The sequence below is a fragment of the Giraffa tippelskirchi genome, chromosome 14 (assembly GCF_054371585.1).
Source record: "Giraffa tippelskirchi isolate mGirTip1 chromosome 14, T2T-mGirTip1v1.2.pri, whole genome shotgun sequence".
Lineage (NCBI taxonomy): Eukaryota > Metazoa > Chordata > Mammalia > Artiodactyla > Giraffidae > Giraffa > Giraffa tippelskirchi.
Window position 1 is genome coordinate 50,922,362 of NC_137288.1, and position 12,196 is coordinate 50,934,557.

The window sequence follows — 12,196 nt, forward strand, 5'->3', positions numbered from 1 at the left end:
AAAACGTGACCTTATGTAGAAATAGGACCTTTGCAGATTTAATTGGTTAAGTTAAATTGAGAGCATGTTGGATTAGAATGAGTCCTAAATATTACAAGGCTGCTGTCCTTTTAAGAGGAGAGGATGCAGAGAGCCATAGAAAGTTGCAAGGCAGATAAGGCGAGTGGCAACAGAGGCAGAGACTGAGCCATGCAGGGGAGGTCAAGGATGCCAAGGCAGAAGTTGTGAAAGAGGCACGGAAACCCCAGAGGGAGCATGGCCCTACTGAAACCTTGACTGATGCTCCCCAAACTTTGAGAGAATACATTCCTGTTCTTTTAAGCCACCCAGTCTGTGCTACTTTGTTATGGCAGCCCCAGTAAAGTAATACAGAAGAAAAAGAAAGGGAGGCAGAGAGGGAGAGAGAAGAAGAAGGAAAAGAGGAAGAAGAAGAAGAAAGGGGGGGGGAGTGGGAAGAAGGGAGGGGAGAGGAGGGGAAGAAGGGAGAAAAAAATTAGTGTGAATTTCCGACAGTAAATCATGTCTTAAAGAACAGAGAAAGATCATAATCTGTGAGTCTCTCTCCCCCCCTGGCAAAGTCATTAAACTAATCTGACCATCATGAAGGACTCATGGTCAGATTCTGACTTATTTCCTACTTCCAGGGAGACCTTAATAGGCAGAACTCGGTCTCCACTTCTATCTCCCCAAACTCTGAACCTGAATCCCCTGCAGGGCTCCTCCTAGAACCCAGTCTGCCTGGCTCTGATCAATTCAAGACTGAGATCTTACATCCTGAGACCCCGAACAGCCGAGGCACCAGGTCTTTAACTATCCGTCTCTGTGGATTGGTCCTTAAGACCAGATCTGGATGTTTAGTTTATCTGACTACCCAGCCAGGTTCCCAAAACCCTAGGGCCTGTTCTGCTGTGAAACAATCAGGTTTGGGTATAAACATGAGTACTTGCCAGATTCCTCCCTGGGAGGGGTTAATAGTGTAGACTTTGTCAAAATTTCCTATATATGCATAATTTCCTTGAATAGAACAAATGTTTGGTACTCGAGAAAACTTAACACATGAACATCTGGACGTGCAAAAATCTATGACAGCCAAGTCTTTATGTGTAGTAAACTGCTAATGCCATTTTGAAATTATGAATTAGCTTCAGTCTCTTAGACGTATAGCTTTCATACTTACAGGGATTAAACACACACACACACATACACACGCTGCCTTTTAACAGACTTAATGTGGGCCTAGAAGAAACTGCAATTGCAAACAATATGGTTTGTTTATGCAATAATAACAGCAAACATTAACTGAGATCTGAACAATCTGTCACCATTAGAGTGGTTTCAGCCCATAGAGAGGCAAGTTCAGAACAAAGTATTCTGAAGACTACTGAAGACTGATATGTGACTGAAGATTCTCGTCAGTTTTTAAGCCAAAACTCACTGGGCGAAAAACTAAGTACCAGCTGCATCCATGCTCTCAATGTTCCAAAGTAGCCACCTCTACTCTTTTTTCATGGCACTTAGCTTCTTGCCTTGTTAAATAGTATCTATGACTGAGGGATTACATTATGTCACTTTTCTCTGCCTCCAGACTTATGTCTAGAAACCAGAGACCAAGTTTTATTCATCTTTGTATCCACTTTTCTCACCAATATTCACAGCTTAGAGCTTTCCTTGTATGTTTAATGCCCGACTGGGAGTTAATTTGAGAAACAAAAAGTTGCAGATGGAGAGTTAGGGTGGATCAGTAAAGTTGTGTATCTCTTTGTATCAGTTCATGATAATTCCTTCTTAGCTAATAGGATAGTGATTCTCATATTGGAATATTGTACACATACCTTTTAAAATTAAAAAAAAAAAAGATTCTCACCTATCCCTGAGGCTGGCTTCAATTATTAGAATGTCACTTAAGCATATACAAATTAAGGCAACTATAAATTCTTATATGAGTTAAATATATGGAGCTCTCACACAACTATTAAAATTACAAATTAAATACAAACCAAATTTCAAAACCAACAATGGGTTTAAGTTCTAAAGAAAACAGTAGTATTATTGTTATGAATTATTTAAGATTATGACAACCTAATCACCTAATCCACAAGAAATGTCTTGCACTTGTATCATATGGAGGTAAAAAAATGTACATTTAAGTGGTTTACCTATAAATGTTCAAGGTACATGTTACTTTACCAAAGTGTTTGATAAAGTGACCAATCTTTTATTTGCTCAGTGCCATTTGCAAGATTGCAACTCTTAAGCACTAAATCTACCTTCATCCTTATTATTCCATGACAATATTAGTAGAATTTTCTGGTGTCTGTTCAATCCTAAACACAAATTCAAAAAGTAGAACATGCAAGCAACTGGCAGTCATGTCTTGTTTATCAGGGTGCCTTCCACAAAATATTGGGCATTAATTTTTTATCATTATAAAAATTAAGACAATAATTCAAATTTATTATAGAAAACATGCAGTAGTATTATGGGTATGAATTATTATGGGTAATATATTAATGAAATGTTTCATTCCTAAGTAACAATATTTTTTTATAGGAACCTTCTAAATGAGAGTCTTTTAGAAGATAAAAGTACTCTCCAGGAAACCACTGAAAAGGTTATTCCACCCCATTTAAGTGACTTTCACAAAATTAGACTGAATATGATACCATACAGAGCATGCAATAGACTGAAAAAGGAAGATTCTTATCTTCAAAGAAAAGGATCAAATTCTTACTGGTTTCTTCAATTTTATCTTGAAAAACTGAAGCTATTTCTATACCCCCTACACCTGCTAGTGTAAGTGTTAAAAGAAATTGTATGAAACTGGTAGGAATATAAATAATACCACCTTTCTGAGATGCAAACTGGCAGCTGGTAACAAGACTTTATAATTTTCGATATATCTTGACCCAACAAGTGATTTTTATCTCGATTAAACCAGTCAATCCTAAAGGAAATCAACCCTGAATATTCATTGGAAGGACTGATGCTGAAGCTGAACCTCCAATACTTTGTCTACCTGATGCAAAGAGCCAACTAATTGGAAAAGACCCTGATGCTGGGAAAGATTGAGGGCAAAAGAAGGGGGCGGTAGAGGACAAGATGGTTAGAGAGCATTACCAACAAAATGGACATGAATCTGAGCGAACTCTGGGAGATAGTGAAGGACAGGGGAGCCTGCCTTGCTGCAGTCCACGGGGTCGCAGAGTCAGACATGACTTAGCAACTGAACATCAACAAGTCTGCCTCCTAAGACAAATCTGAGGGACATATACTGTGCTGAGAGGTGGACAAATATTTGGTCAGAATGGTGAGCTTTAGACACACGAAAAAGTTAAATATAGTGTTAAAAAATCATAAAAATAAAAGCTTGAATAAATAAACTATTTCAAATACTGGAATACTACACAAAAACAAAATTATACTGTGCAAGAACAGTATTGTTACTGAAAAATGCTGTTTAATGAAAGAAGCATGGTAAAAACAGGGTATATAACATGATCCTATGTTTACTTAAATATATTTATAATATATAATAGAAGGTAGCTTAAAAGAAGCTTCCCCGATGGCTAAAGAATCCACCTGCAATGCAGGAGACACAGGTCCGATTTCTGGTCAGGAAAATTCCCTGGAGGAGGAAATGGCAACTCACTCCAGTATTCTTGCCTGAAAAATCCCATGGACATAGGATCCTGGTGGGCTACAGTCCGTGGAGACATGAAGAGTCAGACATGACTGAGCAACAAAGCACAAGCATAAAAATAGAGAAAAACGTCTGGAAGGCATACACAAAAATGTCAAGAGAGATTTACACAGTCCTAGGCTTATCTAGGGAATATACTGTAAGGGATAAAATAGATTGAATTCCAATTATAATGGAGTTTGTATTCCACTGGGGGAAAGAGAAAACAAACAAAATAGTAAATTTACAATAGTAAGATATAGCATGTCATATGATAATAAGTACAATGGACAATGAATGCCTAGGTGCAGGTGAGGGGTGGGGGTTGCTGTCTGAATAAAGGGGTCAAGAAGACTTCACTGATGAGGTGACATTTGGGTAGTGACCTAAAGGACCTCAGGCATGTGGTGGAAGGGATGTTAAAGTTTCAGTTTTAAAAGGATCCTTCTGGCTGTTTAGTTGAGCCTGGACTGTAATGGAATGGAGCAAGGGCAGAAACAGGGAGCCTAGGAGGAGATCACTGTAATTTCCTGGCAACAAGAGAACTTAGAACTAGGGTGGTCAGGTGCCGGCTTCATTGTGAAGGCTGAGCCAGTAGGGCGTTCTGGTGTCTAACATGTAGGATGCAAAAGAAAGAAGAGGTTTTATAGCCTCAACAGGTGGGAGGATGGGGTTGCCATTTGGTAAGACAGGAAAGATCAAGTGAGGAGATCTGAGGGTCAAGTCAGGAGCACGGTTTTGAGTTTGTCATATCCAAGATGCCTACCAGAAATCAATATGGAGACCACGTGTGATGTAGTTAGTATGCAGAAATCCTTCTCTCCAAGAACCTCCCTTCACCCCAAGTATGAATTGGATGCTCTTTCCCTGTGAGCCCCCTACCTCACGCCCACACTCCCCTTGCATGAGACTACAATTGCTTACTGATCTTTCTTCCCTCACTCAATTTGAGGATTCTCACTGTATCCCAGGCTCCTCCTACAGGACCTGGCTTGTAATAATGTGCAGTAAGTATGGAGTTGGACCATAAAAAAGGCTGAGCGCTGGAAAATGGACACTTTCCAACTGTGTTGCTGGAGAAGACTCTTGAGAGTCCCTTGGATGGCAAGGACATCAAGCCAGTCAATCCTGAAGGAAATCAATCCTGAATATTCATTGGAAGGACTGATGCTGAAGCTGAAGCTCCAATACTTTGGCCACCTGATGCAAAGACCTGAATCATCAGAAAAGGCCCTGATGCTGGGAAAGACTGAAGGTGGGAGGAGCAGGGGGCAGCAGAGGATGAGACGGTTGGATGGCATCCTCAACTCAATGGACGTGAATTTGAGCAAACTCTGGGAGATTATGAAGGACAGAGGAGCCTGGTGTGCTGCAGTCCATGGGGTCACAAGAAGTTGGACACAACTTAGTGACTGAACAACAACAAAATATAACTGAGTTACTTTGCTGTACAGCAGAGACTGACACAACATTGTAAATCAACTACACTTCAGTTAAAAAAATTAAGTTAAAACCCTAAGAAAACCCAAAATAATCCAATTAAACATAGTCAAAGGACCTGAATAGACATTTTCCCAAAAATACATAAATGGCCAACAAGCACATAAAAAAGGTGCTCAACTCATTGCTTCCTTGTAGCTCAGTTGGTGAAGAATCTGCCTGCAATGCAGGAGACCCCAGTTCGGTTCCTGGGTTGGAAAGATCTGCTGGAGAAGGGATAGGCTACCCACTCCAGTATTCTTGGGCTTTCCTTGTGGTTCAGCTGGTAAAGAATCTGCCTGCAATGTGGGAGACCTGGGTTCAATCCCTGGGTTGGGAAGACCCCCTGGAGAAGGAAAAGTCTACCCACTCCAGTATTCTGGCCTGGAGAATTCCATGGACTGTATAGTCCGTGAGGTCACAAAGAGTCAGACATGACTGAGCCACTTTCACTGCTTATTAGAGAAATGCAAATTAAAACCACAAGGAGATATCATGTCATGCCTGTTAAAATGCCTGATTTCACTTATATGTGCAATCTAAAAAACAAAGCAAATGAATAAGCATAACAAAACAGAAACAGTCATAAAGAGAACAAACAGGTAGTTGACAAGGAAGGTGGAGAGAGAGAAATAGGTAAGGGAGATAAGGAGGTACAAACTTCCAGTTACAAAATAAATGAGTCACAGGTGTGAAATGTTCAGTGTGGGGAGTAGAGTCGATAATTACCTAATATCTTTGTATGGTGACAGATGGTAACTAGACTTACCATGATGATCATTTTGTAATGGATGAAAATACTGAATCACTATGTCATGGACCAGGAACTAACACAGTGCTGAGGTCAATTATACCTCAGAAACAAAGTCATAGGAAGAGATCAGGTGTGTGGTTATCAGAGGTGAAGTGCAGGGGCGGGGGGAATTGGATGAAGGTGGTCAAAATGTACAAACTTCCAGTTATAAGATAAATAAATACTAGGGATGTGATACCCAACATGATAATTTACACTGGTGTATGTTAAATATGAAAGTTTTTAGGAGAGTAAATCCATGTGTTCTCATCACAAGGAAAAATAAATGTTTATATTTCTTTAATTTTGTATCTATATGAGATGGATGTTCGCTAAATTTACATGGAAAAAAATCAAGGAAACTCTTATGGTCTCATAATTCAAAGAAGTGAGTTTAAGGAAATAATGATTAGTTACAGAGCACCTAAAATTAATTTATCTGTACTATTTTTCATTCCTCAATTCTCAATGCCACATTTTATTACAGACTATCAAATATAATCTTATCTATGCTTATCAGACCAATTGATCCAGTAGCCTTCCAATCTGGTTAATACTTTCTGCTTCATACTGGCTGAAAGCTTGCTGGAAGATTACAGAAGAGTAGCTAAAATATTCTAAGATTTAGAAAAAGCCAGTCCTCATACACACACTTTTCACTTAATTAAATGTACAAGAATGAAGTGTAATTAATTTCCTCTTATCCTTCTAACCTTCTCTATGGGTCATCCAGTTTGAGGCCGGTAATATTTTAAGCCAATTATATCTGATCTTACAAAACATTTTAAAGCTAAACTTCCTGTCTGTTAAATTATGCAAAATTTGAATTTATCTTTGAAATATTAAGCAAGAGTGGAGTCAGCTGAGCAAGGAATCAGTTTGCATTTTTGCTGAAGAAATTAAGAGATTATGCAACAAGCCCAAAGTGGTGACAGCTTGAAAACGGTAGAGCTAGAACCTGAATTCAAGTTTTCTAGCACCTTTCAGAGAGAAGGGAGTGGACGGGAGAACTCCTGACATAGGTAACCATTTTTATACACAAAAAGAGTTAATCCTGGTGCCAAAGTCGATGGCCTCTGGTCTGGTGGGATTTCCCTGGCTCACTGCATAATGGGACGTGTAAAGAAAGCAGACGAGTAGCTTTGTTATTTTGCAATCATCCATGACATTCTGTCTGAAGTTTTCCACATTATTTGGGGGCAGCCTCCAGACCGGAAAAGAGACAAAACAATGTTGGTTAGTATTTAGGCCTCTTGCATGGGAAACATGTACAGAAATTAAAATACTGGTACTAATTTATTATACAAACTTAGAGGCAGCAGTTTACACAAATGCCCCCTTTGTCCTCCAGTTGCTCCCCTAACAATGGGCTGAAGGTGGTAAGAACGTGGGCAGGGTCAGAGCTGCTCCTCTGCCTGTTTGAGGGCATACAACACAGTGACTAAGGGCACAGGCCCTGGAGGCAGGTGGACTGGTCCCTCTGTCGTGGCTCTGAAAACAATTTGACGTTGGCAGCATTTTTAACTTCTTTGAATCTTGACATCTTAATCCTTAATAATACGTACCCAAGAGTTGTCGCAAATCATACAAAGAGATTGTCTGTATAGTGCCTGATACCTGGTAAACATTCAACATGTGCTAGTTTTATGCTTTAATTCCTGATCCTCTTGACTATCCAGTGACAGAAGTTCAAAGCGACAAGTGAAAACAAAAGAAAAAAAAAGGAAAGGAAACAGCCATGATCTGTAAGAATCACTTATAGGAATCATCTATAAAAGACTTCTGCCCTCTGACTGAAACCAAAAAAATAACCACGTTCTAAGTAAGTGGTACAGCACAGGATGCTTTGCACAGAGCTCCATCAAAATGGCAGGGCACCTCCTGGTGATCTGAAAGCAATAGATGAGATTTCCTTTCATGTTTCCCTTAGCTTGCTTGCTACCCTGCCCTGATCTATGCACTCTAAAGGAAAACCTGCTGAATCTCAGTTGGATATCCCGTATTGCTCATAGAGGTCCCTTCTTCCCAGGTATTACTATCCTTGTTCATTGCTGTAGGAAGCCCAAGTTATCATGCTTTTACTCTCCTAACTTTCTCTACATCAGTAACCCTTTTTTAAAAAAATATTTATTTGACTGTGCTGGGTCTTAGTTGTGACATGTGGGATCTAGGTCCCAGGGATGGAATCTGGGCCCCCTGCATGCAGAGTCTCAGCCACTGGACCACCAGGGAAGTACCTAAGTACTCTTACTTGATAATAGGATTATTTTTAAGAAATAGACCATAGTCTCTTTTTACACGCCTAATTCCGAAATCCAGTATCAGTGAGAAAAGTTGAGAACCATTCTATGAAAATGGTCACACTGAACAAATATATTTCCTTAGTATACATTCAAAAGTCACCTGAGAAAGTTTCTTTTGGTACAACCAAACTTCATGACTATGCATTCAAAATGTTTACTTACATGAACTGCGCTGAAATACACGTGAGAACAGAGTTTTTAGAGCATTTTTCACATTTATGATTTCTTGTAAAATTTAGTAAAACTGGGGAAAGTCATTGTTTAACTCCATCCCGGAACATAAGCTCCATGAGAATGGGACAAGTGTCAGTCCTGCCCACTGTTACCTCCCCCATGTCCAGTCCAAGGCCTGGCACACACGAGACATCCAGGAAGCATTTGTTGACCAATACACTTTAATCTCAATCTACAGAAAGTAGTTTTATGTAAGATCGATGGAAATATCCTCCAAAAAAAAGAGCAAAGTGATTCAGTAAAATGGTATTCTGGAACTAAAAAAAGACCCGAATTCCTGAGCAGTAGTGTAAGTCCCTTTTGTGAGAATGCAACAAATCATCCTGGAATTCATGCAAACTAGAAAGGCAAAGGTCAGGTGTAGGCCAAATAGACACAATATCTGAAAAGTACATGTAAACATATCTCCCCAAATGCATGATTTCTGAGGTGAAACTCAAAAGCCAGCTGTCAAAACTGCAACTCTGACTCTGCCATCACAGATATTCCGAATAGCAGGGAGCCATCCGGAGACCGATGTTTACACTTGACCACACTCCCATGAACCATTAAAGGATGGGAGGCTACAGAACCAAAGACAACTCTCAGAGGAATATGAGAGTTTGTGAGGACAGGGCTGTGAACTGGCTGAACATTACAGAAATGCTAAGACAAACACATCTACAGATATCACCTGATAAGAAGACTAAGTGAGATCTAGGTCTACAGCTTACGGCCAATGGTTGATAGATGTCAAAGTCAAGAGAAAATCAATTTTGTTTCTGCTTCTCTATTGAGAATGCCCCTTAAGAAGCAGGGAACACTTTTGGTGCACCTCAAAAGCAGTAGGTGTGTACTGGTTATCACTAATTTTTGCAGCAGACCATGAAGAAGAAATCCCAATCACTGTTTTAGAAATAACGAAATGAAGGCTCAGGGCAGCTAAGAATTTGCCTAAAGGTATGTGATGTGATGTGCTCAGTTGCTCAATCATGCCGACTCTTTGAGAGCCCACCAGGCTCCTCTGTCCACGGGATTCTCCACGCAAGAATACTGGAGTGTGTTGCCATTTCCTCCTTCACAGGATCTTCCTGACCCAGCTATCAAATCCTCGTCTCCTGCGTCTCTTGCACTGCAGGTGGATTCTTTACCGCTGAGCCATCAGGGAAGCCTAAATGTATATGTTAACTGAAAAGCAGAATCAGGATCCAATTCAAGTCTAACTTCAAAATTCTTTCCATGAACCCACCATCCCTCCTTGCTATACTGAAAAGATGTGAAGAAAGGTAATGGGGAGCATCTCAGAAAAGATCACGGGGTCACAACTGATGAAATCTGTTGTAATCCAGATAAATCACACCCAGGGCCCCAGAGATAAGATCAGTATGGTGACCTTTAAGGAATCAGAGGCAAACGCCATCTTCGTTTTTTAAAAGACTGCTGAAGACAAGACTGGTAAAGGGCTACCCTACTAGCCAGGGGCCAAATCTCCCTTTGTATCTCAGGGTTCAGCCCTTGGCCTCACACAATGCTTAATACACACTGAATTAAGGACACGCTATTTTCACCATGGGCTGCCCTGGTGGCTCAGGTGGTAAAGAATCTCCTTGCAATACAGGAGACCTGGGTTTGATCCCTGGGTTGGGAAGATGCCCTGGAGAAGGGAATGGCTACCCTCTCCAGTATTCTTGCCTGGAGAATCCCATGGACAGAGGAGCCTGGCACGGGTCACAAGGAGTCGGACACAACTACTCACACACATTTATCTTCAGGTACCTAAAGCTTTGTCAAGCAGGGTTAAGCCAATTTTGAACAGTTCCAAGGGGAAGAAGGTTCAAGGAGGTAGGCAAAACACGGATACAGAATTCAAGGCACAAGGAGAAGTTAGAGGTCCCAGGATAGGAATGGGTGTCCACCAAGGGGGAAGGGACTCCCTACCATTTCGAGTGCTCACAGGTTTCAGTAGAGGACTAGAAGGAAGGAGGGAATACATTTAGGACAAAGTCTGTCCCTGGAATAGTTTTCAGCCGTCACTTTGCCTGCAGTTGGATGGCTTGTTTCCCATACATTTGGTGGGGGTGGGGAGCTGAGTGAGAGAAAGAGGCAGGCAAATGCTCAAGGTGAAGGGCAGAGAGGAACCTGAGAGTTGTTCTTCCTTCATTCCTTAACTCCTAACTCAGAACTCAAGACCAGAAGTTCTGTTAAACTAGTTCATTTCCACTTACATCTGCCAGGGGAACTAATCACCACTAACACCACTACTTGGGAAAATGAATTCCAGGTTCCCAAAGACTTAAGTTCCTGGGGGAAGGAATGGCAATCCACTCTCATATTCTTGCCTGGAGAGTCCCCATGGATAAAGGAGCCTGGAGGGCCACAGTCCATGGGGTTGCAAAGAGTCAGACACAACTGAGCAACTCAGCACAGCACACAAAGACTAAGTTGGGCTTCCCCAGTGGCTCAGCGGTAAAGAACTGACCTAATGCAGGAGATGCAGGTTCAATCCCTGGGTCAGGAAGATCCCCTGGAGGAGGGCACAGCAACCTACTCCAGTATTCTTGCCTGGAGAATCCCATGGACTGGCAAGCTACAGTCCATGGAGTTGCAGAGTTGGCATGACTGAGCATGCACACACAATGACTAAGTTATAGATAACCTTACACAACATAATCCATGAAGTTGGAAACTACATCAACTGGAATCACTCTATCATAATCACCCCCTGCTCCCAACAGAATAGGAGGAATTTGTTACTATCAGCCTGACTTGACAGTGACCTCTGTGATTTCTAACAATTCTAAATTTGTGATCAAGTTAGCCAGTAGGCAGATTACCTACATTTTAGACTCTCTAAAATCCTCTTCCTCAATCATTGCCGAAGCCATACAAGTTGGCATAAAAGCTACCATCAAATTCGCAGACATTCTCTTTGAACAAACAGAGAAAAAAAGTAGCTGGCTTTCATATAATGAAAAAGTAGTTCTAACAATGGACAGAGAACTCTGCACCTGCTCCACAAGTCAAAGGTAGACTCAGGAACTGATACTTAAAATCATGCCCCAAAATGAAAGGAAGCTGTCACATCAGCACGGCAAGTCTTACCATATTTACTGCCCAGCAGGAGTGTTTGAGTGTCAGCAAGCTACAAGTGAACACAAAACACCCTGCTTTCAGACTGGTGACCCTGATGACAGGACTCAAACAGAAGTGGTAACACACTTTTTATGTGATGCACCGAGAAGTCCACCAGCCACAGGAAGTCAAGGACCCCATCTTGACTGACCTCCCTGTAATCAGTTCCATGGGAGTTCTCCCATGGGACATAAACCTATTATAACACGCATCTCCCCCACAATGTGCGTGGGAAGCTGAAATCTTCATTTTACATTCTGCACACCTATCAGTAGGGACCATCTCAGATCAATGGTGTCCCAAACTCTCAGTCTAGCCAAATGGTCCCGTTTGTTTTAAACCTTGCTAAAAGGCACCAAACCTAAAGAGGGAGACCAAAACAACGAAAAAGAGATTTTTTAATTAAATGACGTCTGATACTGCTGTAAGGCAGCAGCATGCCCACCCAATGCTAGGGGCCATCAGAAAAACCACCAGGGATGTACCCTTAATGCTGTTCCAATTCTGAGCTGCCAGGCTAGAACTGGGCAGACCCTTGGATGCTTTGTGAGCTTTAAAAATAAATAAATAAAAGTAATTCTTTAATGAGACTGTTAG